General features: G+C 41.2%; 1 long non-coding RNA gene across 1 annotated transcript; it reads right to left on the bottom strand.

The window, feature by feature from the left end:
- Positions 1-1,292: 1,292 nt before the first annotated feature.
- LOC126961130 (uncharacterized) lies at positions 1,293-21,957 on the bottom strand. The gene is made up of 3 exons (XR_007728199.1): positions 21,878-21,957; positions 11,488-11,587; positions 1,293-1,309 (listed from the first exon to the last, which is right to left on the bottom strand). It is a non-coding gene; the product is annotated as an uncharacterized LOC126961130 (long non-coding RNA).
- Positions 21,958-26,221: the final 4,264 nt, after the last annotated feature.

The raw sequence follows: 26,221 nt of genomic DNA, 5'->3' as shown, positions 1-26,221 counted from the left end.
CAGGTGAATCTTTTGAATCCAGAAGGTAGACATTGCAGTGAGCCAAGATTGTGCCACTGCACACCAGCCTGGGTGACAGAGTAAGACTCCATCTGAAAAAAAAAAAAAAGAAAGAAAAGAAAAGAAAAGAAAGAAAGAAAGAAGTGCCTAAGCCTGGATAATTTATAAAGAAAAGAGGTTTAATTGGCTCATCAGTCTGCAGGCTTTACAGGAAGCATTGTCCCAACATCTGCTCAGCCTACAGGGAGGCCTCAGGAAGTGTCAATCATGGCAGAAGGTGAAGGGGGAGCAGGCACATCACCTGGCAAAAGCAGGACCGAGAGAGAGAGAGAGAGAGAGAGAGAGAGAGAGAGAGAGAGAGAGAGAGAGAGAGAGAGAGAGAGGAGGGGAGACAGTGTGTTAGCTGAAGGGGAGGTGCTGTGCAGGTTTATATGACTAAATCTCACGATAACTCACTATTGCGAAAACAACCATAAAGAATCCACCCTCATGACCCAACCACCTCCCGCCAGGACCCACCCACAGCTTTGGGGATTACAATTCAACATGAGATTCCGGTGGAGACAAATGTCTTAACTATATCACCACACGTCTCCTCTGCTACACCTTATAGTAAAGTAAAACATGCGCAGTAAAGTAAAACATGCGCATCATTGATTCTTCCCATTGATGGCATCGTAACTAGTCTGTCAGTTCTAAAATCTAGGAGTTGTCTAAGCTATATCTTTGCTTTTTGGCCTCAGCATCTAATCCGTTGACAAGTACTATATGGCTCCATTTTCGCCAGTTCCAACACCAGATCCTGATTCAAGCCATCAGCTTGTCTTCATCAGAATAATGTAAGAATCTCTAATTGTTTAACTTTATTAAACTTTTGTGCATCCTACAATCCTTTCTCTGCATTAAATCCTGAGTGGTCCTTGAGAAATGAAATTAGACCAAGGCATAGCCCTATTTAAAACCTTGCAACAACTCCCCACTGGCTTCCATTGTATTTCCATTTGTTTGTGTGTGTGTGTGTGACATTCTCTCTCCTTCTGATTACTTAGATGTCCCAATGTATTGCCTCGGTCTCAATTTTAAAAACATGTTCATGTTTCTCCCTAATAGAATCATCTCAGTGTCATGCTATTCTCTAACTTCTATGGTTATTTTTCAGAACTTACCTTACTCCACCTCTTTTCTGCAAATGTAACATACAGAGACTCCATTATTTTCGAATATTGCTACTGCTTTTCTTTACTGGTGAGCTTTCCAGTTATCTTCCTTCTCTGCATGCTCCTTCTCCGTCTCTTCTGATTCTTCTCCCCTTCATTCATAAAATGTTTTCAGTGACATTATCCCCTCTAATCACTTCAACAATGGCATATCCACTCTTGCCTCCATCAGAGGTCCCCATTTGAAAGGTTACACATCCTACATCTATGTACCTGGTTCTCTGTGTTAGACCAGCCCCGAACCAGTCTAATTCAGTCATTATATGAAAAGAAGTAGGGTGCTACCTACTATATCAAAAACATAATCAGTGCATCACTAGGAGTGAGAAAATAGATACTATTCTCTGCAAATCAGAGACCTGCATTACACGAGGGTAAAAAATTTGGAAAAAGTTTTATCTCCAGTCACACGGAAGAAAGACCCGATATTTACTGAACTTGTAGCTAGTGAAAATGATGCAAAACAGACTCAGTGTTGTCTTCTATTACTATCTCTTGGCAACTTATTAATATAAAGAGATGCACTCAGGGGTAAACTGATAGAAGAGGGCTACTTTTCTTGTGCTTGTGCAAACGAATTTACATGTTTAAAAATATAGAAATGTAAGAAGAATGGTAAGGGTTGAAATACAGCAGGGGGAGTAAGCAGAGGGAAGGAAGGGAAGACTGGGTGTGAATCACACATTTTCTTATCTAATATAGTGAGGAGACTACAAATGAAACAAGAAATGGAGGTTAAGACAGGCCCATCAAGCTATCTATGTCATCAGTAAAATATCTAACAATGCAATTATTTGTACATCTATCAGGAGAAAAGTGGGTGGATTAAGTTGGGTAAATTCTTTGTCTTTTACAGAGACAATAGATATTTTACAATCAATAAATCAAACATTAGAGGTGAGGCACATTATACTTAAAAGCATGCATCTGCATAAAAGTAAACTGAAAATCGAGACCGAAAACAGTTACTTCAGGAAGAAGGAGGCGTACAATTTTCATTTTATCTCATTCTAAACGTTTTTCTCTAAACACGTGGCAGTTTCTTCATATCTAATTTTGCTCAGATAAAATGAGATCATCTTTCATTTTTATAAATACTGTCTAAGGTAGCATTAGCATATCATTAATGCATTTTTGATTCACACTATTCATATTTGAAAACTAGATATTTTGACTCTGTTCTCCATCTAACTTGGTCTCCAGATCTTGGGCTGTTCTTATTGGCCTTTTAAAAACATATTTAAACTTACTAAATAATATCTCATTAAATAGAAACCCCTATATTGTAGCCCAAGAGATCATTAATTTGGTGGTAAAGCTGCTCACTCCCCACAGCCTCATACTTTCAATGATATTTATAAATTCTCTGCTATAGGCCGGGCGCGGTGGCTCAAGCCTGTAATCCCAGCACTTTGGGAGGCCGAGACGGGCGGATCATGAGGTCAGGAGATCGAGACCATCCTGGCTGACACGGTGAAACCCCGTCTCTACTAAAAAAATACAAAAAACTAGCCGGGCGAGGTGGCGGGCGCCTGTAGTCCCAGATACTCGGGAGGCTGAGGCAGGAGAATGGCGTGAACCCGGGATGTGGAGCTTGCAGTGAGCCGAGATCTGGCCACTGCACTTCAGCCTGGGCGGCAGAGCGAGACTCCGTCTCAAAAAAAAAAAAAAAAAAAAAAAAATTCTCTGCTATATGTGTATCAGTGTCTGAAACACATGCGTAATAAAATGCATAATAAACTATCTTTAGAATCCTGGTGAATGCAAACTACTGATACTTCTGACCATTTTTTTTTCCTGGCTTAATTTTTATATTGCACAAGAAGGATAGAAGGATGGAGTGTGGGATGTGGAAAGACAGTGGGGCTATAATTATACCTCTGTTGCTTACTCACATCCAAAGCATAGCCATGCCAAATGCCAACACTGGACCTGTCTCTTCATTTGCAAAGTGAGGTTAATGGTTCTTAAGGGACTGAGAGAACTGCGTGGGAGGATTATATGAGACCACATATGGATTTAGAAGCAATCAATATATATTAGCTTTTCTTCTTCCTATCTTGACCTAAATTATTTCAAAGTCATGTAATAAGATGCTGTGTTGATAAGATTATTCATAATTCAATGGAAAATACCAATGTGGATTTCAAATCATAAAACTTTTCTTTGCTTGTTAATATGGACAAGATCTATTGAATATCTTATTCTAATATCATATTCTAATATGGGAATATTTCAAAATGTCTTTGGAGAACCATGACTGTAATGCATATTTTAAGTGAAAATGAATTAAGTCTGCTGTGAGAATAAAAATGTGAAGAGTCCATTTGAACAAAAAAAAGACAGTAGGAAATTTTTAAAAAATGAATTATAGAAATAAAAGGAACAGGTAGTGAGTTGGTTTCAGAAGATGCAAGACTATATTTCAGTGAAATTAGAAGAAAATGAAGGCAATTATATACTCATCAGCAAAGGAATGCTCCCTCAAAGAATTCCAAAGTGAATAACACCAGCCACATGTCACTGAACAGGATTTTATATCACCATAAAGCGAGTCCAGAGGTAACAGGTGCTGCACACATCCCTGAGGTGACACCCAGCAGCAGGTACATCCCTAGAGGAATTATCTATCAGATGGGGAGAAAAGTAAGCCCCAGAGCTGTCAGGATAGCTGCAGCCAGTAGAGGTGCATGAAGCAATGCCTGGTGTGTGCTCGTGACACTGGGCAGGCAAGCCCAAAATCGGGGCTCAGCTGGGAGGGTTCTTGGCTTCATCCAGGAAAGAACTCAAGGGTCAGCTAGTGGTGTTGGTAACAACTTTTATTGAAGTGACAGTGCACGACAGCGGCAGAGGTCCTGCTCCTTGCAGAGCAAGGTGACCCCACAGGCCGTGTGCCGAGGGGCAGCTCAGAGGCAGTGCTGCGCTCAGAGGCATGTGCACTCATATTTGTGCTTTTGCTCATATTTCATGTGACTTCACTGAAGAGGGCAATATCTGAATGCGTGGTCCCAGGGCGGCATTAGGATTTCTGATGCTTTACATTAAAATGTTTATTTGCTCTTGATTCATATTTTCAAAACAATTGATGTACTCTGAGACTACTTATTTTGAGCAGAGAATGGACCCAGAAATACTTTTCCCAACATTCAAACTGTCAATTACATGCAAATTAAGGGGTGAATTATGCAGAAATTTCTAGACAAAGGGTGGTAACTTTCAGGTGTTGCCCTGGAACGGGGCAGCAATTTGCAGGTGTCGCCATGGCAACAGCAAACCGAGATGGCACCGGTGGGGTGTCCTATGGAGAGGTGCCTTTGCCTCTTCCCTGTTTCTGGCAGCTTTCAATCTGGTCCAGAGTCCAAGCCCTGCTTTCAGATTCAAGTTCTGCCTTCTACCTCACTAGGAGTTTGATAAATACTAGTTGAATCTTGAATCAGTGGATAGGTGAATTACTACCTCCAAGGCTAAACTTAAGCATTGGGTTAAGGCTTCACATGAGAATATCAGAGGAAAGATTTGTATTGAGTTTAATTAGAAAAACAGAAAACAACAGCCCCATAAATATGTGAGCACTTCCCCAGGGCACAGACAATCTGCAAAAACTAATAATGAAAGCTCTGCCCAGGAAAATTTGCCGTAATTCCTGTAAATTCCTGCCGTAATTCCTGCCGTAATTCCTTACTGTCTCAGGTAAGGCAAGGCCTAATGAATCTTAAGAACTCAAATGGGACACTGAGATGAGGCAGTGCAGGGCGACTCACAGAGCCTGGTGCGCAGCCAGGGTTCTCTTGGGAAGATCAGGCAGATAGATTTGGATATGTAGGTATATAGTTGTAGACAGAGCTATGCTGGTAGCTGTAGATACAGTTATAGAATCGAGTCAGATGTTCAGATAGGGACAGAGATAGAGACACAGATATTTAATAGACACAGATACAGAGACGGAAATAAAATAGAGATGAAGGTACAGGCAGATAGAGATACAGATGTAAATATACATACAGCTATTTATTTTCAGATTCTCTCTCACCAGCTTCCCCTGCTTATACCGTTTTTCGAAGTACGGAAGACAATCTTGGCTTCGTTTCTTCAGGTCCTTTCTTGAACCACATTACAACACCTGAGATAGGCAATTGGAATTCACTCTAGCAATGCCCTGTTGTCTGTTTGTCTCTCTTGTAGAAGCAAAAGGCTGCTGCGTGCTGTTCCAGGCTGGGGCACCTGTCACCTGGACTGGTCTAGCATGTGAAGGACTCATTGTGCTGGAACAATTTCAAAACCTACTTTATAGGTACCAGAAGGCCACAGCCTCAGGTCGTTAATGTGTCCTCAGAGCACAGCAGGCATTGGGAGTTCACAGTGAAGGGTGTACACCTATGTGATGGGGATGTGGCTGCAAGGCACAGAGGCCTGGGGGAGACTCTGGGGACCCCCGAGTTTGTGTGACATAAGGGTCAAAGCTGTGGATTCCTTAGCTGTATAATAAAGACCAGCATTATTATCTCTTGGAATAGTTGTAAACTGAAACAGCATAATTGCTTAGACAGTATTTGAGTGCCAGCTCTTGACTTCTTATCTTACTCCCTGTCCCCAAATGGGCACGAGAGCCTTTGTTATAAAAGAAAATACTGGAGGGGCTGGGCGCAGTGGCTCACATCTCTAATCCCAGCACTCTGGGAGGCAGAGGCGGGCAGATCACTTGAGGTCAGGAGTTCGAAACCCACCTGGCCAACATGGTGAAACCCTGTCTCTACTAAAAATACAAAAATTAGCTGGGCATGGTGGCAGATGCCTGTAATCCCAGCTACTCCTACTCGGGAGGCTGAGGCAAGATAATCGCTTGAGCCTCGGAGGCAGAGGTTGCAGTGAGCTGAGATCATGCTATTGCACTCCAGCCTGGACAACAAAGTGAGACTCTGTCTCAAAAAAAAAAAAAAAAAAAAAAAAAAAAAAAGAAAGAAAGAAAAGGAAAATATCAGAGGGACCACTGTCATTTGGAAATTGAAACACGACTTGTGGAATGATGTTAATGGAGCTTGGAGCCAGGAGAAGAAATGAACAGCGCAAAGGAGGGGAAGAAGAGTACATTCTTGCCAGAGGAACCCGTGTCCTAAAGGGTCTCTCAGGGGAAGGGGCACAAGGTGTTCAGGAAGCACCCAGTGTGTATGACAGGCCGCCTGCCAGGGGGTTGGGGAGTACACAGGCTCCACCACCGACAAGCTTGGCAGGGCCTGGCACCGTGATGCGTTGTGCCCTGCTTAGCAGAGTGACAGGAACTTTAAACCACTTCATAAAATGTAGGAAGCGTTCTGAAATGAGGACCGTTGAGATGAAAGGCATGGAAAAAAAAAAGGCTATTTCTTGTCATATCATTAAAGCTTTCCAAGAGTCTCCAAAATATCAAATTATTTGCATCGTTTACTGAGGGCCATGGTTCACACCTGTACTCCCAGCTTTGGGAGGCTGAGGCAGGAGGATGTCTTGAGCCCAGGAGTTTGAGACCAGCCTGGGCAACATGGTGAGACCCCATCTCTATAAAAAATGCAAAAATTAGCAAGGTTGTGGTAGTATGCACCTGTAGTCCCAGATACTGGGGAAGAAGAGGTGGGAGGATCGCTTGAGCCCAGAAAATCGACGCTGCAGTTAGCCAGGATGACACCACTACACTCCAGCTTGAATGACAGAGTCCCTATCTTCAAAAACAACAAAACAAAACAAAACCAACAAAAGCCCCATATTCTCTGCATTGTTTCTTTTGCCATTAAAAAATATTATACAACACAATTTTATAGTTGGAATACATTTTTAGTTTCTTATAAATATTTCTTATAAATATTTGATTATTTCTGCATTTGATGAATGCAGAAATTTTTTGAGTTTGAGTTTGCAAAATTTTTTGAGGATATTTTGAGTTTGCAACATTGTTTAACACCTTAGCCAGTTTCAGTGTTTTATTTTCCAGGTTACTTGTGTTTTTGCTCATATTTGCTAGTTGAAGAGGGTGACATTTCTACGCATAGTCCCAGGATGGCATTAGGATTTCTGAAGCTTTGTTTTTGTTTTTTGTTTTGTTTTTTTCCCTTAATTCACATTTTCAAAACAATTCATGTGCTGTGAGATTATTTATTTTGAGCAGAGAATGGACCCAGAAAGACTTTTTTCCAACATTTTAACTTGGAATATCTTTGGAATCACCTAAAATCTACCTATTAGTTAGCAATTACTTCCCAAAAGATTAAAGAAAATCCTAGAAAGCATATATTTTCCCAAAACTTTATTGAGAGACTTGCATGTCTTTAGTTTTTAAAAAATAATTCATGAAATCATTTTTTTTCTGTGATTCTATGCATTTTTGCCTTTACCACACATTCATGTGAAATAAACTGGCACTTTTACATAGCCTGCAATCTTAAAAGTATAATGGCAATACAAATTAATCAGTATTTAAGAAATGTATAGCCATATGTATACATGCAACGTTTTTCAAATTTAATAGAAACAGCAGTGATGTTATAAAACATTAGTTAATATTAAAGCATGTCTTGTCTTCTGCTGCTAAATCCTATTACAGGTATTAAAATACTCATCTGATTTATTTAAGAAGGACTATTGATATATGTGTTTTCAAAAGAAATCTTTTTGTCTTGGGAAAATGTCCACGTGGCCTGGCCCAGTCAGTTTGTCACTGTTGAGTGCGACTAGCTGTGTATGGATGGGCAGTGGGGTGTAATTCCATGTCAGGTGCAATGCAGTCTGGGAGATCTGCCTCCGCATTTCAAACCTGTCCTTATAGGTTTGACCAAACAGACGTGCATCGGTGTCTCATCTCGCTCAGCAGTACCAGGATACTCCATGGGTTCCATATCCCCAGGTTGTCCTGGGATGGAGGTGGGGGCCCTGTGGTTCAAGGAGAGCCTGCAGCAGATACAAGCTCCTCTGTCTTCTTCCTGCAGTGGGGGCTGCCCCAGGGGCAGCTCAGTGACTAACCCCTGGAGAAAATTCCTGGACTGTCAGGAAGGGCCTGTCTATAACCACATTTTGAGGGTCTCTTGTGGGGAATGAGTGGCGGTGCAACTTGTCCCTAGGCTTATAAACAGGCGCTTTTGAAATTACAGACATGTTTTCAACCTCTTAGAACATCATCACTATTATTGTTTTTCGATTTTTGCTTCATTGAGTATAAGTTTTCTTTTTGTTTTATAAATTAATACTGCTCTCCAATTTTGTTAATATTCAGACATTCAGATTTTTGTGGATAACATAACAATTTTGTGCACTGCTTATTTTATTTTTGAAAAAATGATTTTGTTCTTAATGGGAAGTTTTGCTTTCCAATATAAAAATAATTTTCTGTGGAAAACAAACGAAATGAAGAAGAATTCCCCAGACATTGTGATGGGAAGTTAAGTTTTATAGAATGAGGACTCTTGGAGCTGATTTCAAGCCACAGAAGCCTGTTGCTTTTGGGCATAGGTGACAGCCGGGGATCTGCTGTTATCTGAAAGGAGAAAAGATTCTTTGGACGTGAGCTGCTTCTCAGGTCTATCTGTTTAAGGAAAATAAACGTTGCATCTCTTGTAATAAATATATGAGTTATGACAGAATAGTGACTTTTATTCATAGCTGTGGTATTTCCTGTAATATAAATAAGCAACAGCACGGCACTGCGGTCTACTTTTTGTAAAATATTTCAATAATGCATCTTCGAACAATCAGTTGGATCAAATTTTAGCATGTATCAGTCTGATCTAATATATTAAACGTGGCTTATGCATTTTTTGTGAAATAATTCCTTTTGATTACATTTTAGAAATGTGTTCCAATCAATCATAGGATTTTAGAAAAAACTCAGTAAATCGTTAAGTCCAACATTCTCATGTGAGAGAGTATGACATTGAGATTTGGGTCCCATAACTATTAATAGAAAATTTCAGATTTAGTAGTTATGTCAAAATTACTTGCCTTCTAATTATGTCGTCTCTTTCCATCAATAATTATGATGTTCTTGAAACACATAAATGTCAACAGTGAACTCATATGATTGAGTCATATTGACTGAGGACATGTAAGGATCTATTTAATTATGAATTATTGATATGAATGAGAAGTTATACTAACAAGAAAACCTGTGTCTTCAGGAAGGGGAACATCACACACCGGGGCCTATTGTGGGGAGGGGGGAGGAGGGAGGGATAGCATTAGGAGACATACCTAATGTAAATGACGAGTTAATGGGTGCAGCACATCAACATGGCACATGTATACATAAGTAACAAACCTGCACATTGTGCACATGTACCCTAGAACTTAAAGTATAATAATAAAAAAAGAGAAAAGAAAATCCGTGTCTTTAAAACCTAAGTGGTTTTGTTTGCTCAGGTATTTTTCAGGCCTGGTCTCCATTTCCATTTTGTTTTAACACACATAATTTCTGTGCTTTAATCATTACACTATAATTTAATCATTAAAACCTTTTTGGTCAAATAAAATTCTTGAATGTTTTCTCATTTAGACTTAGATGAGGAGACTCTCATCCTCATTTAGGATATGTATGTATAAATTCACATATATATTTATAGAATATCCATGTATTTAATGTTATAATATATATCATTTTATCAATATTGTATGTTTCCTTTTGAAAGATTAAAATCATTTCTTCCAAATGAGTACTTTAAAAAAAAAAACCTTATAATTCCTCTGACAGCATTAATTACTCTTTATATTTAAAATTAACCCTTTAATAATACATAAAACATTAGTAACAATATTTGACTTTGAGGAAGTAAACTGGGTGCCCAAATGTCGAGGATAATCGTACATCTTTTGATACTTTTAAATGTTTAATGTGCATTGATTACCTTTTTGAACGAAATTAATTTTTACATTAAAGTGAAATGCTTTTTAAGTAATTCTGTTAATAGCCGGTTCTTTAGTTCCACCCCCTCTATGTCCTCATTTCACAGTTTCACGTGGAGAGAATAATGGCTGTGAGTGGCTGACTCGGGACGCTGCGGGAGAGTGTGGGTGACAGGTTGTGTTAGACACTTCTCAGTGACAGAGCCAAGGGTCCAGGGCCAGGCCCCGGGAGGAAGAGAGGCCTCTGCCGGTGCAGGGGACCAGGCCTCCTCCTTCCCTCTCTCCACCCTGCGCTGTGGAAAACTTACCTGGGGCTCGGGGCATTTGATGATGAGAAAAAGAGGACCCATCACCTCAACACACCTATGGACGGGAACAGGAACCCTGCACAGGACCAGCCGCCTGTGCTCCTTACCACTGGGATCCTCGACACACCTATGGACGGGAACAGGAACCCTGCACAGGACCAGCCGTCTGTGTTCCTTACCACTGGGATCCTCGACACACCTATGGACGGGAACAGGAACCCTGCACAGGACCAGCCGTCTGTGTTCCTTACCACTGGGATCCTCGACACACCTATGGACGGGAACAGGAACCCTGCACAGGACCAGCCGTCTGTGTTCCTTACCGCTGGGAGCCTCGACACACCTATGGACGGGAACAGGAACAGGAACCCTGCACAGGACCAGCCACCTGTGCTCCTTACCACTGGGATCCTCGACACACCTATGGACGGGAACAGGAACCCTGCACAGGACCAGCCGTCTGTGTTCCTTACCACTGGAGCCTCGACACACCTATGGACGGGAACAGGAACCCTGCACAGGACCAGCCGCCTGTGTTCCTTACCACTGGGATCCTCGACACACCTATGGACGGGAATAGGAACCCTGCACAGGACCAGCCGTCTGTGTTCCTTACCACTGGAGCCTCGACACACCTATGGACGGGAACAGGAACCCTGCACAGGACCAGCCGCCTGTGTTCCTTACCACTGGGAGCCTCGACACACCTATGGACGGGAACAGGAACCCTGCACAGGCCCAGCCGCCTGTGTTCCTTACCACTGGGATCCTCGACACACCTATGGACGGGAACAGGAACAGGAACCCTGCACAGGACCAGCCGCCTGTGTTCCTTACCACTGGGAGCCTCAACACACCTATGGACGGGAACAGGAACTCTGCATATTTAAATATTCAAATATTCTGAATATTTTTCTTAACTATCACTATTCCCTTATAAGAATTTTCTGTGTTGATGGTTATGTTTAGAAATACCAAGGCTACTCCTCTTCCTGTGTACTTCTGCATTTATGATTCCTATGTGTTTCTATTTTATATGAATTAATTTACCTCCTTAAAATGCATCCATCTCAGCCTGCAGAGGAAACATGATGTTTACGTACCTTTCATTGCCTATATATCCCTTGCCCCGATCAGAGTTCAGCTGTTGACATGGAGTTACTGTGCAACAGTTCACCTGAATTGCATCTTTAATCTCCTGGACTGCAAAAATACATAAATACATAAATAAATAATATTTCCGTGTAAACTTTTGTTGTTAATACAGCTTCCGGCTACTCAAAGTTATATTGGTGACTTAAAAGAAGTACTGGATGATGAGAAATCACTACACAATACTGTGATTGAAGCTTGTGGCCTGTCAACAACTGCAAGGCACAAAGAAACCTGACTGAGGAGTTCTGAACTGCTGGAGGGTGTTGAGAGTAAAGCAACACTATTAATCATTGCGTGATTCTGAAGTTATTTGAGGCTGGATTGGAAGTGTTCATGTGTTTCGAATGACTTTTGAAATTAAAAAAAAAAAGTTTGTTATCCAGTATTTTAACTCTCCTTTAAGGCATGAAAAATATTTTAATAGAAATAATTTATATATCAAACACCAAGATCCTTTTCAACATTTATAACTTTTAAATACCTTGCAAAATTATAAAATAAGAGTGGGATCAGGAAAAGAGTTAAAGCATTTCTAACTTTGAATCATTTTAAAATATGTTTACTTGGAGATCAATGAGCTCCACAGAAACTCTCTCTAGATATTGAAAGCTTTGAAGATACTATTAGCTATGAGGCACGGTGAAAGTATGCAGTACCTGTTCAATTATGGACTTGGCTCCCCAACAGGTCCTTATTGAAGAATGTTGATTTCATTTTCCAACCCTTACATTCATCTCATACCATCAAAAGGTAGCACCTTCGGCAGCTGCTTTCAGAAAAAACGCCAACAAATGCAAAGCAAATCACAGTTTTGATGAGATTTTATGCAGAAATTCTTAGGGCCTCAAGAAGACCTAGAGTAATTGTGGGTGGCATTTAGCTTTAAAAGTATTTCTTAAAGTGTATGATAATTTTTGCAAAGTAAGCGAAACATTTAGTCTTCAGTTATTACGATAAAATATAAAATATGGGCATAAAATGGAACACCTTCAATCTCACAAATGTGCAATGGTACTGAAAATTGAAATAGAGCTATTAGCATTTAGGATTAGTGATTGTAAACAGTGGTGTGTTTTGACAGTAGTTTTGTTTACCTTTCTCTTTTTAAAAATGTTGCTTGTTTTTGTTCTTTTTTTCTTTTGTCTCTTCAGAATATTTATTCATTTTTCACATAGCATATGAAAGGGAAAGTGACTTGAATTTACAAATGAACGTTTTAGGAATGTTGAAGTCTTTCAGAAGTTACTGAACATGTATTATCTGCTAACTTCTGAAAAACTGAAGTTAAACCACGTATGATCTTTACCACTATATTTCTGTTTCTAGCACACAGACACATATAAATATGCATATGTCTCTCTGTGTATATATATATAAAATCACTTATTTCTTTAAACACTTATGTTTGTATATATGCAATGTGCTGAGCTGGACATTTAAGCAGCTTTACAAATAATGATATATTCAATAGTTCTATATACAAAGAGGTATAAATTATACGAACACATAAAAAGGTTACCTGGCAACCCCTAGAGTGAGCATTCCAACCAAAGATTTATTACGTTAATACAGAAAACTTCTCAAAACAGTGCTATACCTTATTATGTCTTATATAGCAACTATTTTTTCCCCAAAAGCTATTTAGGCACCAGTAACAAAATCTTTCTTCTCTTCCTCTCTTTTACTGTCTTTCTCTCCTCTATCTCTCCCTCAGAGACCCCTCAGTGTACTGTCTCCTGAGATCCAGGGCAAATGAAAGACGGGAAAGCCTCCAAGCCTTCTGGTCCATGTCGAGGCTGCCTCAGGCGTGCAGAAGATACAAGTAAATGCTGTGGCAGGTGCAAGCTCCCCGCCAGGTCTGCTCTGGCATGAACAGAGCAAGGTTCTCAAGAAAGGAACTCTACAAGGATGGAGAAAAATACTGGCTAACACACTTAAGACTTTGGTTCAAAAAGCTCTCACATATTGGAGTTCCTATTGGAGATCTCTAGTCTTCTTGGTTGAGAATAATTTGGTGTTGGGATTGATGCCAGGCCAGTCACTGAGCTGGGTTGTGGGCAGAGCTTTGTTCCAGTGGGATCGGCCCCGATGTGCGTCTATCTGTGCAGTGCTGGAGGCCCCTGCTTGGTCGGATCACGAGATTCCATTTTTCTCTTTCAAGCTACCCTTAGCTTTTAAGACACTGCCTTTCCCCATCAACATCTTGGGCTAAAATGGAATTTACTATTGAAATGTTGGTAGGTAAACACGCATATGTTGTTCTTAAATCAGTGACTTTCTTCATAATGGTTTCCACGTACACAAGAATCTTTTCCTATAAACTACATTTATCCAAAAGGCACGTACAAGTTTTTCTATAAACAGAAATTGGGTCTGAGGTTTTGAAAAAAAAGAAAGAGATGGCCCTTCATCTTTCTTTCATTTCGTGCTTCCAAAAGGACAATCATATCTATGTCTGCCTCATGGCGTCCTGTATTATTAACATCTGTCAGAAGTCATGGCTGTCTGTGTTCCATGCTTTGTCCTTTCGTCTCTTCCACGTCTGCTGGATTCAGCCCACAGTTTATAGGTGCATTCAGGTGCCCCACCCTAACAGTACAGAAACAACAAAATCACCTTCATCTTTCTTAGTGATGCAACATTCTTTCTAGTTAGCATTTTATTCCTCACTTTTAAAATCCAGATTTCTTTAAATAATGGCCAGTTGCCATTGTCTCTATTTTCTCATCATCCCCTAATGTATCAACACACTGAAATCAAGTTTGTTCACTTTAACACGCCACTCAGATTTCCTAATGAATACCCTCAAGACCTCTTAATACAAAATCCAATGGAATGCATTGGATGTTCTTGCATACAATCTTGTTGGAGCATACGACTTTGTAAAGCATCTTTTCTTGAACATTTCTTCTTCCTTGCTTCCAAAGATACAATTCTACTACTTTTGCTACAATTTCTCTGGGTATGATTTTCCTGCCTTTTAAAGTTTCATTGATTTGTAGCAATGGCACAAACATAAAGTATATACCTTTATGAGTTTCTACATATTTATTCACCATACATCCAGAAAATTAACATATTCATCACCCCAAAATTGTTTTCTCATACCCATCTTCCTTCCCCTTCAACCACAGTCTTATTTTCATGAGTAAAGATGTATTTGCATTTTCTAAATCTCATATAAATGCAATTAGACAGTAAGGTGTTCTTTTGTGTCTAGCTTCTACACTGACTCTATTTACTTCTGGGTTTATTTATGTTGTTGAAGATATCAGTAATTTGCTCCTTTTTATTGTTGAATAGTATTCTATTGTATGGATATGTTATGGAATTTTAATCCACTTATTTGTTGACAGATCTTTGGGTTGTTTCCTGGACAGTAACTTTTAAGGCTGTCCTTAATCATTGATCTCGTCTTTGAAAATTTCCCTTATTATTCCTCCTCGTTGACATGGCTCGGCTTGGGTAAGTGATCCTACACTGTAATCCACACTTTTTAATTTGCACATCTGCCACTTTTCTAGACTGGGAATTTCTTTGGTTTAGAAACAAATTGTTATTTATATTTGCAGTACCAGGCTAAGCTGACACTGTCTGCTCCAAAATGTGGATGTCCAATACACGTTTTCTGAATGAATGGATTCCCAGATTGTTGGAATGCCAGAAAAATGACTACACTCACGTGTAAACTACAAAATGAGTGATGGGCTGGCTGGTGACTGGAGCCATATAGGGTTTCTCTGATGGAGTTTTGTACCATCTAATTTAATGTTTCTGGATCTGAAGAAGGATCCCTAGAAGAGAAAAGTAAACAATTCTTTGATGTTTTTGAAATTTTAGAAGCTTTAAGGGCATGTCTCTTTTTAAAAATAGTTTGGAGTGCCTTGTCCTCAATAGACAAAGATCTTGCTGGATCTAGCAGAACTGCCGCTCCCCCAGGCCATAGTTGAGGTGCCCCTGCCAACCCTGAGTCAGCATCTCATCCTCTAGGAATGCTGTGGAAACTCTTACCTATTCCTGAGTCACCAGCCCGTTCCTGAGTCACCAACCTGTTCCTGAGTCACCAACCCGTTCCTGAGTCACCAACTTTTCCTGAGTCACTAACCCATTCCTGAGTCACCAACCCGTTCCTGAGTCACCAACCTTTTCCTGAGTCAGCAACCCGTTCCTGAGTCAGTCACCTGTTCCTGAGTCACCAATTCGTTCCTGAGTCAGCAACCTGTTCCTGAGTCAGCAACCTGTTCCTGAGTCACCAACCCGTTCCTGAGTCACCAACCTTTTCCTGAGTCACCAACCCGTTCCTGAGTTACCAACCCGTTCCTGAGTCAGCAACCTGTTCCTGAGTCACCAACCCGTTCCTGAGTCACCAACCTGTTCCTGAGTCACCAATCCGTTCCTGAGTCACCAACCCGTTCCTGAGTCACCAGCCTTTTCCTGAGTCAGCAACCCGTTCCTGAGTCAGCAACCCGTTCCTGAGTCACCAATCCGTTCCTGAGTCACCAACCCGTTCCTGAGTCAGCAACCTGTTCCTGAGTCAGCAACCCGTTCCTGAGTCAGCAACCCGTTCCTGAGTCACCAGCCTTTTCCTGAGTCACCAACCCGTTCCTGAGTCAGCAACCTGTTCCTGAGTCATCAACCTGTTCCTGAGTCACCAGCCTTTTCCTGAGTCACCAACCCGTTCCTGAGTCAGCAACCCGTTGCTGAGTCACCAGCGTGTTCCTGAGTCAGTCACCCATTCCTGAGTCACCAATTCGTTCCTGAGTCAGCAACCTGTTCCTGAGTCAGCAACCTGTTCCTGAGTCAGCAACCTGTTCCTGAGTCACCAACCCGTTCCGGAGTCAGTAACCTGTTCCTGAGTCACCAACCTTTTCCTGAGTCACCAACCCGTTCCTGAGTCACCAACCTGTTCCTGAGTCAGTCACCTGTTCCTGAGTCACCAATCTGTTCCTAAGTCAGCAACCTGTTCCTGAGTCACCAGCCTTTTCCTGAGTCACCAACCCGTTCCTGAGTCACCAACCTTTTCCTGAGTCACCAACCTGTTCCTGAGTCACCAACCCGTTCCTGAGTCACCAACCTGTTCCTGAGTCAGTCACCTTCCTGAGTCACCAATCTGTTCCTAAGTCAGCAACCTGTTCCTGAGTCACCAGCCTTTTCCTGAGTCACCAACCCGTTCCTGAGTCACCAACCCGTTCCTGAGTCACCAACCCGTTCCTGAGTCACCAACCCGTTCCTGAGTCACCAACCCCTTCCTGAGTCACCAACCCGTTCCTGAGTCACCAACCCGTTCCTGAGTCACCAACCCGTTCCTGAGTCAGCAACCCGTTCCTGAGTCACCAACCCGTTCCTGAGTCAGCAACCCGTTCCTGAGTCACCAGCCTGTTCCTGAGTCAGTCACCCGTTCCTGAGTCACCAATTCGTTCCTGAGTCAGCAACCCGTTCCTGAGTCAGCAACCTGTTCCTGAGTCAGCAACCTGTTCCTGAGTCACCAACCCGTTCCGGAGTCAGTAACCTGTTCCTGAGTCACCAACCTTTTCCTGAGTCAGCAACCCGTTCCTGAGTCACCAATCCGTTCCTGAGTCACCAACCCGTTCCTGAGTCACCAACCTTTTCCTGAGTCAGCAACCCATTCCTGAGTCAGCAATCTTTTCCTGAGTCACCAACCTGTTCCTGAGTCACCATCCTGTTCAGGTTTTACTATTTTTCAGTCACATTGTTGGTGGTCATCCCTGGAAATCCTGCTCTCCAATTCAGAGGGAAAGAAAAAGATTAAACCTTTCAAAGTTCTTCTCTTCATAGTCACAATCTCAAGCCTCCTCCTCCTTTGAGATTTTGTGTTTTCTTCAAAATCTCTATGGTGCGATTTCCCAGTCTCCACCATCCTTCTCACTGGAATTTTTCCCACCCTAATGTTTGTCCCTCTTCCCCCTTCTAGTGCTGCTGGAACATAGCAATGCCCAGATTTGCGTTTACACATTCACATGAATTCATCCAGATCAGCGCCACGGGAGTCTGAAGAGGGGGAGTTTCATCAGAACCATTCAGAGAAATCCTCCGTGAACCAATGGTGCATTAAATGTATTTATTTTTCAGCTCTGAGAATGAATATAATGTCTAAAATTCATCAAGTGTTCTTCATAATATTGAAATTTTTCTTAATGTCTGTTAGGAGTAAACACTCAAAAATGTATAACATTGCCTGGAAAACGGTAGCGTTAATCTATATGTGTAACTAAATTTATTAATGCAAAATGCAGGGGAAGATTTGTGACTCTCTGAAGGCTTCACTCCTTCCTCATCTTACTTCGACAGTCTCAAGAACAGCAGAGAAAGAGCCCACACCGATTTCTTTGCTCATGACAAGCAAAGAAACAATTCTGTTAGTGATGGTAGAGAAATCCAGGAAATTCTGGGAGTTTTGCACAAGTGAAGAACAGAAATACTATGCAAGAAAGTTAAGGGACGACATTATCTGTGAAACTGAATCAAATTTATCAATTTGTTCGAAGATTTTCTTCCTTCAATTCATTGGGTGTGGGCAAGAAATGGGCCATCATATCCAAAGCTGTGAACCTCTGAATCCACCCTCTAAATCCTGATTTAGGACACCAGTTCAACTTTATTGTTGATTCAATAAATGTTTATTGGGTTCCAGTATTTACAGGGCATTGTCCTAGATGTTGGGGCCACAGTGTGAATGAGACAAGGTCCCTATCATGGCACCTACTTGAGAGGCAGAATAAATAAACATCACATGCCGTTATAGACATGGAACATGCTTTCAGCTTGGTGGAAAATTCCATAAAGTAAAATAAAGCTGGGTAAGGAAATAGAGCGTGAAAAGCTTTGGGGTGTGTTGTAAACAATATGGGTGGCTTCCTGTATCTCTATGCCTGTTAAAGTTCTTGCTGGTTGGCTGTTGTCCCTGACATTTCAGAGGTCATCTAGTCCCACAGTAAAGACACTTTGTTAGATTGGGGCGTGGAGACTCTGAAAATATTTAACTGGTCTGTGTTTCTTTCATCTAGAAGAATTTCCAAATCAAGATTGGCCAAGAGCAATTGAATCAGTGGTTTCATATCAGCATCTCCTCAAAAAGATGTTCGGATTATTTCGCGTTTGTAGATAAATTACACAATGTCTCAATTATAAATTTAGCTGCTTAAGTTATGAAGCAGTCATTGAAAGTCACGCTACTTAAGGAACATTAATGGAGTCTAATCAAACACGATGCTACTAGGAGGTGACTCTCACTGTGTTTAGGACCACGGTGTGTGAAGCAGAAACCAGATCAGGCATGTTCAGTAGCCAAGGACACTAGGGACATACACCACCTTAAGAATACTTCTTCAACCTTGTTTTATTTTCTTGCAGTGGTGAATAAAGTACAATTCTCTCATGCTTAGATACAGATCATCTGGTTGTCAGAAAAATGATGAAAATGATTCCTTTTGCTTCATGAATTAACAATGTTAAAAACATGTCAAGTACTTTCTTGTTTTCTATGGGCTTTTTCTTACAGTCCTCACACAGCACAGTAGGACACGGTATCACGGGTTCCGTATCCGTGAGACAGTGACGCTAACAGAAATGGAGCCCTCGTCCAATTTATTTAGCTAAGAAAAGGTAGAGACGACTTTTCCTCAGAAGTAAAAGTAGTACATGCTTGGCAAATATTAATAAATTGATGCTAATAACATCCAAACTGTATTTTCCTAGGATCACAACCATTACCACTGTTGCATGTGTATATTGTTACACTCACTACATTCTATCACAATCATATATTTCATTCCTGAATTCTTTTATAATTCTGTGCATCCTTAGTGTCTAGTCTAATGTTTGGCACAGATAAATGTTTGCTGAGTGATTGTGTGAATGACAGAGACTAAAGACCTCACAGTAAAGTGAACCAGATGTAAAAATAAATAGGTGCAATGCAAAGTGATTCGTGATGTTACAGTGGAATCCTCAGAGTGTGTGTGAGCACTGCTGAATTATCTATTCTATGGACAAGGGCCACAGTGCTTCCTGTAAAACAGAATGGTTTAGGGACTTTAATTCCAATGTGTCCAACCCAGTTCCTCTACTCCCCCTTCCCGGGTGGAGCAAGGCTACTGGAAGGTTCCATTCCCCTCCAAGTCAGAAGTGCAATGTGGTTTTGCAAAAGTTGTTTAGGTTAGAAGAGAAGCAAGACATACTTGAGTTGAGATGACCTGACTTCCATTTTTTTGTAGAGTTATTATCTCAGGCAGATTGCTTAACATTTCCAACCACTGACCACATCTCTCGAATAAGCTTGAATCGTGAATGATAGATTGTCTGGTTAAGTTCATCTTGGGTGTCTTCTATGTGTAATTGATGTAGCATCAATTTATCAGAGCATTGTGTGAGATAAAGCCTGTGAATGCATTTTGTAAACCATGAAGTGATATGTACATACATTAATATTGTTAGAAATTTGTGGGGAAGAATATGAAGAGAGACCTCCAGCCTAGAGTTAAATTATGAAGTTCTAAGATGTAGTCTCTTCATTACACGATTCCAAACTTCTGGAGAGGTGGGGCCGGGTGCTGTCTTATTCTGGGAAAGTAGTCTCAACCCAGACTGCATGTTAGAAAGCTGTAGAAAGCCTGCAAAGGTCCTGATACCTGGGGCCAAACAGAGACCAAGTAATTGAGACTCTTAGGACACAGGGGCACGCGTCCAGAGGATGATCCTGCCTGGCCAAGGTTGCACCCCGCAGAGCTTAGACTATGACTTACCCTGTTCCTGTTTCTCTTTGTTATCCTCGGCCCATTTAACAGTTTGGATTTAAGTAGCAAATTTGTAAAACACAACACCATGCGCTCACTAAATATCAAGTTTTCTTCAAAGATAGACTCACTCAAACTTCCCAGCCAGATTTATAACCAACCACACTTGACCGCAGACAGGCCTTACATAGTCTTCATATGATCTGAAGCAGAGGGTGAGGCTCTTGGGGACAGCTGGAAGTGCATTGTTTTTTTTTAAAGTTTAATACGTTTTGGCTGAGGTTAAGATTGTTAAGACTGTTAAATATTTAAACCAGTCTTTTCAGAAGGACGTTTGCATTAAAAGGAAAATTTGAAAGGTATTTTAATAATTTCAATGTTAGCCTCAGGGTAGAATTTTCTTACATTTAATTATGAATTCCCAGGCTATCTTTTCGACTGATATATTCATAACCACATATTCATATCCATAAAAATAAGCAATTATACTTCCTGCCAATGGCTGCCTGTGCGACTACATGTGGCCTTCTTACTTGATTAAGGATTTCAGCAAATTTAATATAAATACCTCATTTAAGAACATCTGAGAAATGAATGTATTAAAGTATGTTAAATTTGCCATGCAACTGAAACTTAGTAGAAATCTTAGTGGTCAACTAAATTCTACTTTCGATTAGAAAACTTCAGGCAAATCATTATTTAATCCAGAGGTTAACCCTACATCCTAAAATATATACATATATAAAATAACATCTCCTTACCTACTTTTCTGTAAAGTTACACCAAAGCATCATTTAGGAGACCAACACTACAAGCATTCTCTGAATCCTGTGCATATTTTCATTTTCCTTATTAACAGAGATAGTTATAAAAGTATTTTTGTCATATTGCCTACATTGCTTTAAATGCCTTTACCTGTCTCCCTTTAAACATATCCACCCTTTAAATATGACTCAAAATTCACTTACAAAACGCCTTTCCCAATGCCTGACCATTTCATGTTCCCAAGCCTCTCTCTCTAGGCATATGTATGCAACAGGACTTAACATATTTCTGTTTAATTGGTTCTCTATCTGCTCACACTCGTATTCCGTCTCTCTATTTTGTGGCACGTTGGCAATCTCTGTATTTTCGTCATTTTTATAGCCCCAGTGTTCAAATCAGCACAAAACAGATGCCCAAAACCTTCTTAACCTACTTAGAGAAATAACGTAGTACTTCGATGTTTTTCCCTGTTTATGAAGGGGTCTCAGCATTAATTTTCCATGGTCTTGCTGGGTTTCTTCTCAGCTTAGATCTTCTTTTGTATTTTAAATTAGCCAGTCACTTGGCTGAAAAAGCAACCCTGCTGCCCTGAAGGAAATAGCTGTGTCAGGCCACCCATAGGGATCTCAGAAGGACGAAGGGAACGATTGTGTTATTGTTTCAGGGGCAGCGCTGCCAGGACTCCTAATGCCCATTGAGACATTTTACCATGAGGATTCTGAAAACATAAAATGCATCTCATATAAACCATCTCCTTTGTGGTACGTGCTTCCCAGAGATGTATAGGTCATGTAATAAAGAATTACCTGCTGGCACTTACATTATGTTGTTGGCAGAAAAGTGTCTTCTAAAGAGGGACCATTTTTACAGTGTAATATCCATGGGGTCCCTCGGGAGCCCGTCCGAAAATGAGGCTATTTCACTATTGGGCATGCTGGCTTCTTGGCAGGTCAGCTGAGTTGGCGATGTGAAGTGCTAATTGCTGATTTCCAAGACTTGGCCTGTCTTTCTGTTATGCAATGGGCTGAGAACACCGCCTTCCCACAGGCTGTTTATGACGAATCCACAGTTCCTTATTAGATAGACAGGGCTGGCTCCTAAGGGCCACCTAGATGTGAAAAACTCACATTCTCCTGCTAATTCTCTAAGTTAGCAAGTTCTCCAAGAGCAAGCTCCAGCTAAGTCTGCTTAAGCTGGTCTTCCTCTTCCTCAGCTGATTACAGCATTAGAACTTGTGCCAGCAGCACAGATTAAGGGTAGCATGAAAGGCAATGAAAACATCCTATTTTATAGCTGTCAGGATACATATCAAAATAAGATATTAAATTTAAAAATATGAATAATAGGCTAAATAGTTCTTCCCTGAATATAGTGGGAATTTTACCATTTTTATCACATGACCTCAGGGACGCACGCAAGGAGCTGTGTCTTTGTATTTCACCCCGAGGGTGTCTCCCGCCTTGGGTAAATACTCTGTTCTTAAGGGTCTGTCTCACTCTTCAGGCCCAGAATTCACTGCTCATTCACACTCTCTCTGTCTTCCTCGAAGGGTCACGTTTGCAGAAGAGCTCCACTGTAGGGCAGGGAAAGAAAATTCTTTCTCTTTCTTTTCTCCGACAGCCCTATCTCAGCTGTCATTCTTCAGGGATCTCTGCTGGGGACTAAATTCCTTAAGGCCATGCCTGTACTTGCAAATGCTTCTTAAGCATCTTCAAATGTGTTAGAAACAAAATCCTCACCTGCTGCTCCTAGAAGAGACCCCTGCTAAGTTACAAATGAGTTTCTGCAGCCCAGGAGCGCCTGTCTACTTGGGGGGCTTAACCAGGAGTATGTGCAGCCTGCGCAACTGTTCAGCGCCTAGCGCGGATGGATGGTTCTTTTGTTATGAAAACCAAAGAACTGCCTCCAGCAACCTTCTGGCCCCAAGTGCACGTGTCCCACTCAGCAGGGTATCGTAACACGTGAGCGGGAAAGAGAGGCAGTTCAGGGGATGTGTGTGTGGACAGGGAATTAAAGGGCCTGTCAGTACAAGAATCTTTTATTTGCTTCCACACTGCCCCCTATCTTTGAGGAACGTATCCTCCCCAGTCCTTGGTATCCATGATTTTCAGGTGGGTGACCAGGCCACACCACCTGCAGCAACACCAGGCATCCTAACGTGTAACGTGAATGAGCTGACATTTTTTGGATCCTTTGCAAGCTCCGAATCTTGAGCCCCCCAGCCTGCGGGGCTGCAATGTAACCGTGCCTGTTTCACATAGGAAACTGGGGCACAGGAACCTAAATGACCTACCTAATATTACTTGTAGCAGGAAGATGATTCTTGTGATGGGAGATTCTAACATGCGAGTTCTACGGCACAGAATAAGACGGAAAGCCCTGCCTAGCAGGTACTCTGTGCGCTTGTTTCCGTTCATGCTTGTACAATTGAATGGGAGAAATGCTTAACTGGACTTTCAAATGTTGTGAATGATCAGCTTCTGTGCTGTGACAGATTGTGCTAACTCTAGAGATTTCACGTCCGAGTGTCTCCAACACGCCTGTCAGGGTCAGACTCACCCCTAAGCGTGCAATCGCACACATACTCGTGAGCACTCTTCAGGTTGACCAGGTGCCAGCCGTGTGACAGGCATGATGGAACCATCATATCCACCAGCCTAGGAGTTATTTACTTGGAATCTCCTACGCCCAAACACTGACAGGGAAGCGCAGGTTTAAAGCACAAAGCTAATTATTCAATTATTCCAGTGATGTGTGGAGGCAGGATTTGAACCCAGACCTGTCTTCATCTCAGCACAGCTCTTTACTGTGGTGCCCCAGGGTTACCGCATCCCCCTTTACTGTGGTGCCCCAGGGTTACCGCATCCCCCAGCCAGGGCTCTCCATGGCCTTTCAAAGAAGACAAACGCACACCGTGTACCAGTCAAGGTCCCGCTCAGGGTGCAGCTGTCTGCAGGGCACCCTCCGCACAGCCCAGGCAGGGGCATGGGCGGTGAACACACGCCTTTCAAATCAGGCGTCCCACCGGCTGCCAGTGCTACCACCGCAAACCACCGAACTCTATTTTTACCATGTAAATAGTTAAGCACAGGACCTATAGTTTCTTTCTTAAAAACAAAACACAACAAAAAACAAAACAATGCTTTCTGAAAGGGATACACATTTTGAAATACGACTAATCTTTTCCTTTTTCTTTATCAAACAACTCTGTCCTTATGTTAATTTCATTCCCTAGAACTTTATGTTCTTGGTCCCAAGTAACTAAAATACTTGGTCCTAATTTTTGAAATGCTAGCTTTGGTTTCAATGTATTATAACACAGATAGAGGCAAGGAATTACAAAATCAGCCTATCCGAGGAGGCTTGCTCTGAAATGCTGGAGTTCTTCTGCCCCACTTCATGGACAGTTGTGGAGGGCGCTGCGTTTAACATCAAATCTGGATCAGAGGCAGGGCCGTCTGAGTCCCTCTGCTCACACCTGATAAACAGGCAAAATGGTGCTCCCTCTTCAAAGCCTTATAATCAAGAGGTTATATACATACAATTACTAGAACATATTTCATTATATAAATTAATATTTTATAGAAGTGTAAAATATATAGTATAATAGATGACAAATGAAAATAAATATATACAGTCTCCTCGTTAGTGAAGGCCTGCTGTACATAAAATTTAATATGTATAATAAAACATATGGAATAAAGTATGCATTATATATATATATCTTACACTGTCTAACCCACCGTGGGTGCCTAGGAGATGTAACTGTCTGTATTAAACCAATGTGCTTAGAAAGACTTTTAGAAAAAAAGACAACAGAAATGTTCAGACAGGCAAACTGAGAGGCGGAAATCGGCAGGTCTGATTTAAAATATGATGGCGATATGATCACATGGCTTCAAAGTGTTAGGGTCCCACAAACTCGCTTATGACCATAAGGGATGACGTTTCCATCTCCCGCTTACCCAGGGTCCTGTTGTGTCCTGGAAGCCCTGTGTGGACCCTGAAAAAAACCTCTTTTCCACTTAGACAAAGCCCAGGAGGAGCCTTGGATAGGGAGCCTTGGATAATGGTCAAGAAAAGTACCCAGGTTATCTCAGAGGACCTGGAATGACCCATTTCTTAGCACTGACCAAATCGTTCTTTGCCAGATCAACATGTTCCTCTGGGGCACTGAGTCTCAGTGACCTCCAGCGGGGCTCACACCAAAAGGGGCTGCTCGGAGACGCAGGGCATGGCTACAGCTTCGCTCAGTGGCCCCGAGGGTCCCTGTTCATTCGGGGAACCTTCCTGCCAGCCACACATTGCTAAGCTGGCAGGAACATGGTGTCAAGGCTACCGGGTTGGTTTCATCTTGGTTAATACTTGGTGAATTCTGTAATTGCGAGTCTTATTATAAAGAAGTTTAAAATTCACAAATACATCATGTTACTACGCTAAGAACACGTATTATGAATATGCACATATATAACACAAACACACACAGTAGTCCTGTTTTAATTTTATTCCAACTGTGTGCATTCTGGGTCTACATTTACTAAAGGACCATTTTGACTGTTTAATATTTTAGTATTCTCTAATTTACATGCTACTCCTTAGGTTTGAATAACAGTCACTATTTATTTTTAGGAATTTAAAAACTCAAAAAAATTAATCAATTGACTTTACTTACCATTATTTATGTCCATGGTAATATTCTGCTAAGAGCCAATTTAGCTATGCAAATATATGCACACTTTATGTCTAGAAATCCCATTTAATTTTAATAAGTTAGTAGACAAAAATCATATATTGTTGAATTAAAAAGATTATGAATAAAGAACAAAACTGACTATCCCACTGGAGGAATTTTTATTATTCAATAACTTAGTTATGAATTAAAATGAGACCTGTAATGAAAAATTGAGTATGTCCAATCAAATCACATACTTCAGGAGCAAAATTCTTACCATTAATTTGCTAAGAAGACCACAGGAAACAACATGGAAACCACATTCTCCAGAACTTAGAAAATGACCCCCATGAAGGCTCATTACATGATTGCTAAATCCAGTTACAGTAACTGTTAATTCTAATCCTGTGACATAACCATACAGTAGTTTTGGAAATTCAAGCTACCTAAAAAGGTTCTTAATTACTGTTTTTTTTTTTTTTTAATGAGTAT

The sequence above is a fragment of the Macaca thibetana genome, chromosome 8, assembly GCF_024542745.1.
Source record: "Macaca thibetana thibetana isolate TM-01 chromosome 8, ASM2454274v1, whole genome shotgun sequence".
Classification (NCBI taxonomy): domain Eukaryota; kingdom Metazoa; phylum Chordata; class Mammalia; order Primates; family Cercopithecidae; genus Macaca; species Macaca thibetana.
Note: the sequence above shows the minus strand (reverse complement) of the source record. Positions and strands in the feature narration are given on the sequence as shown.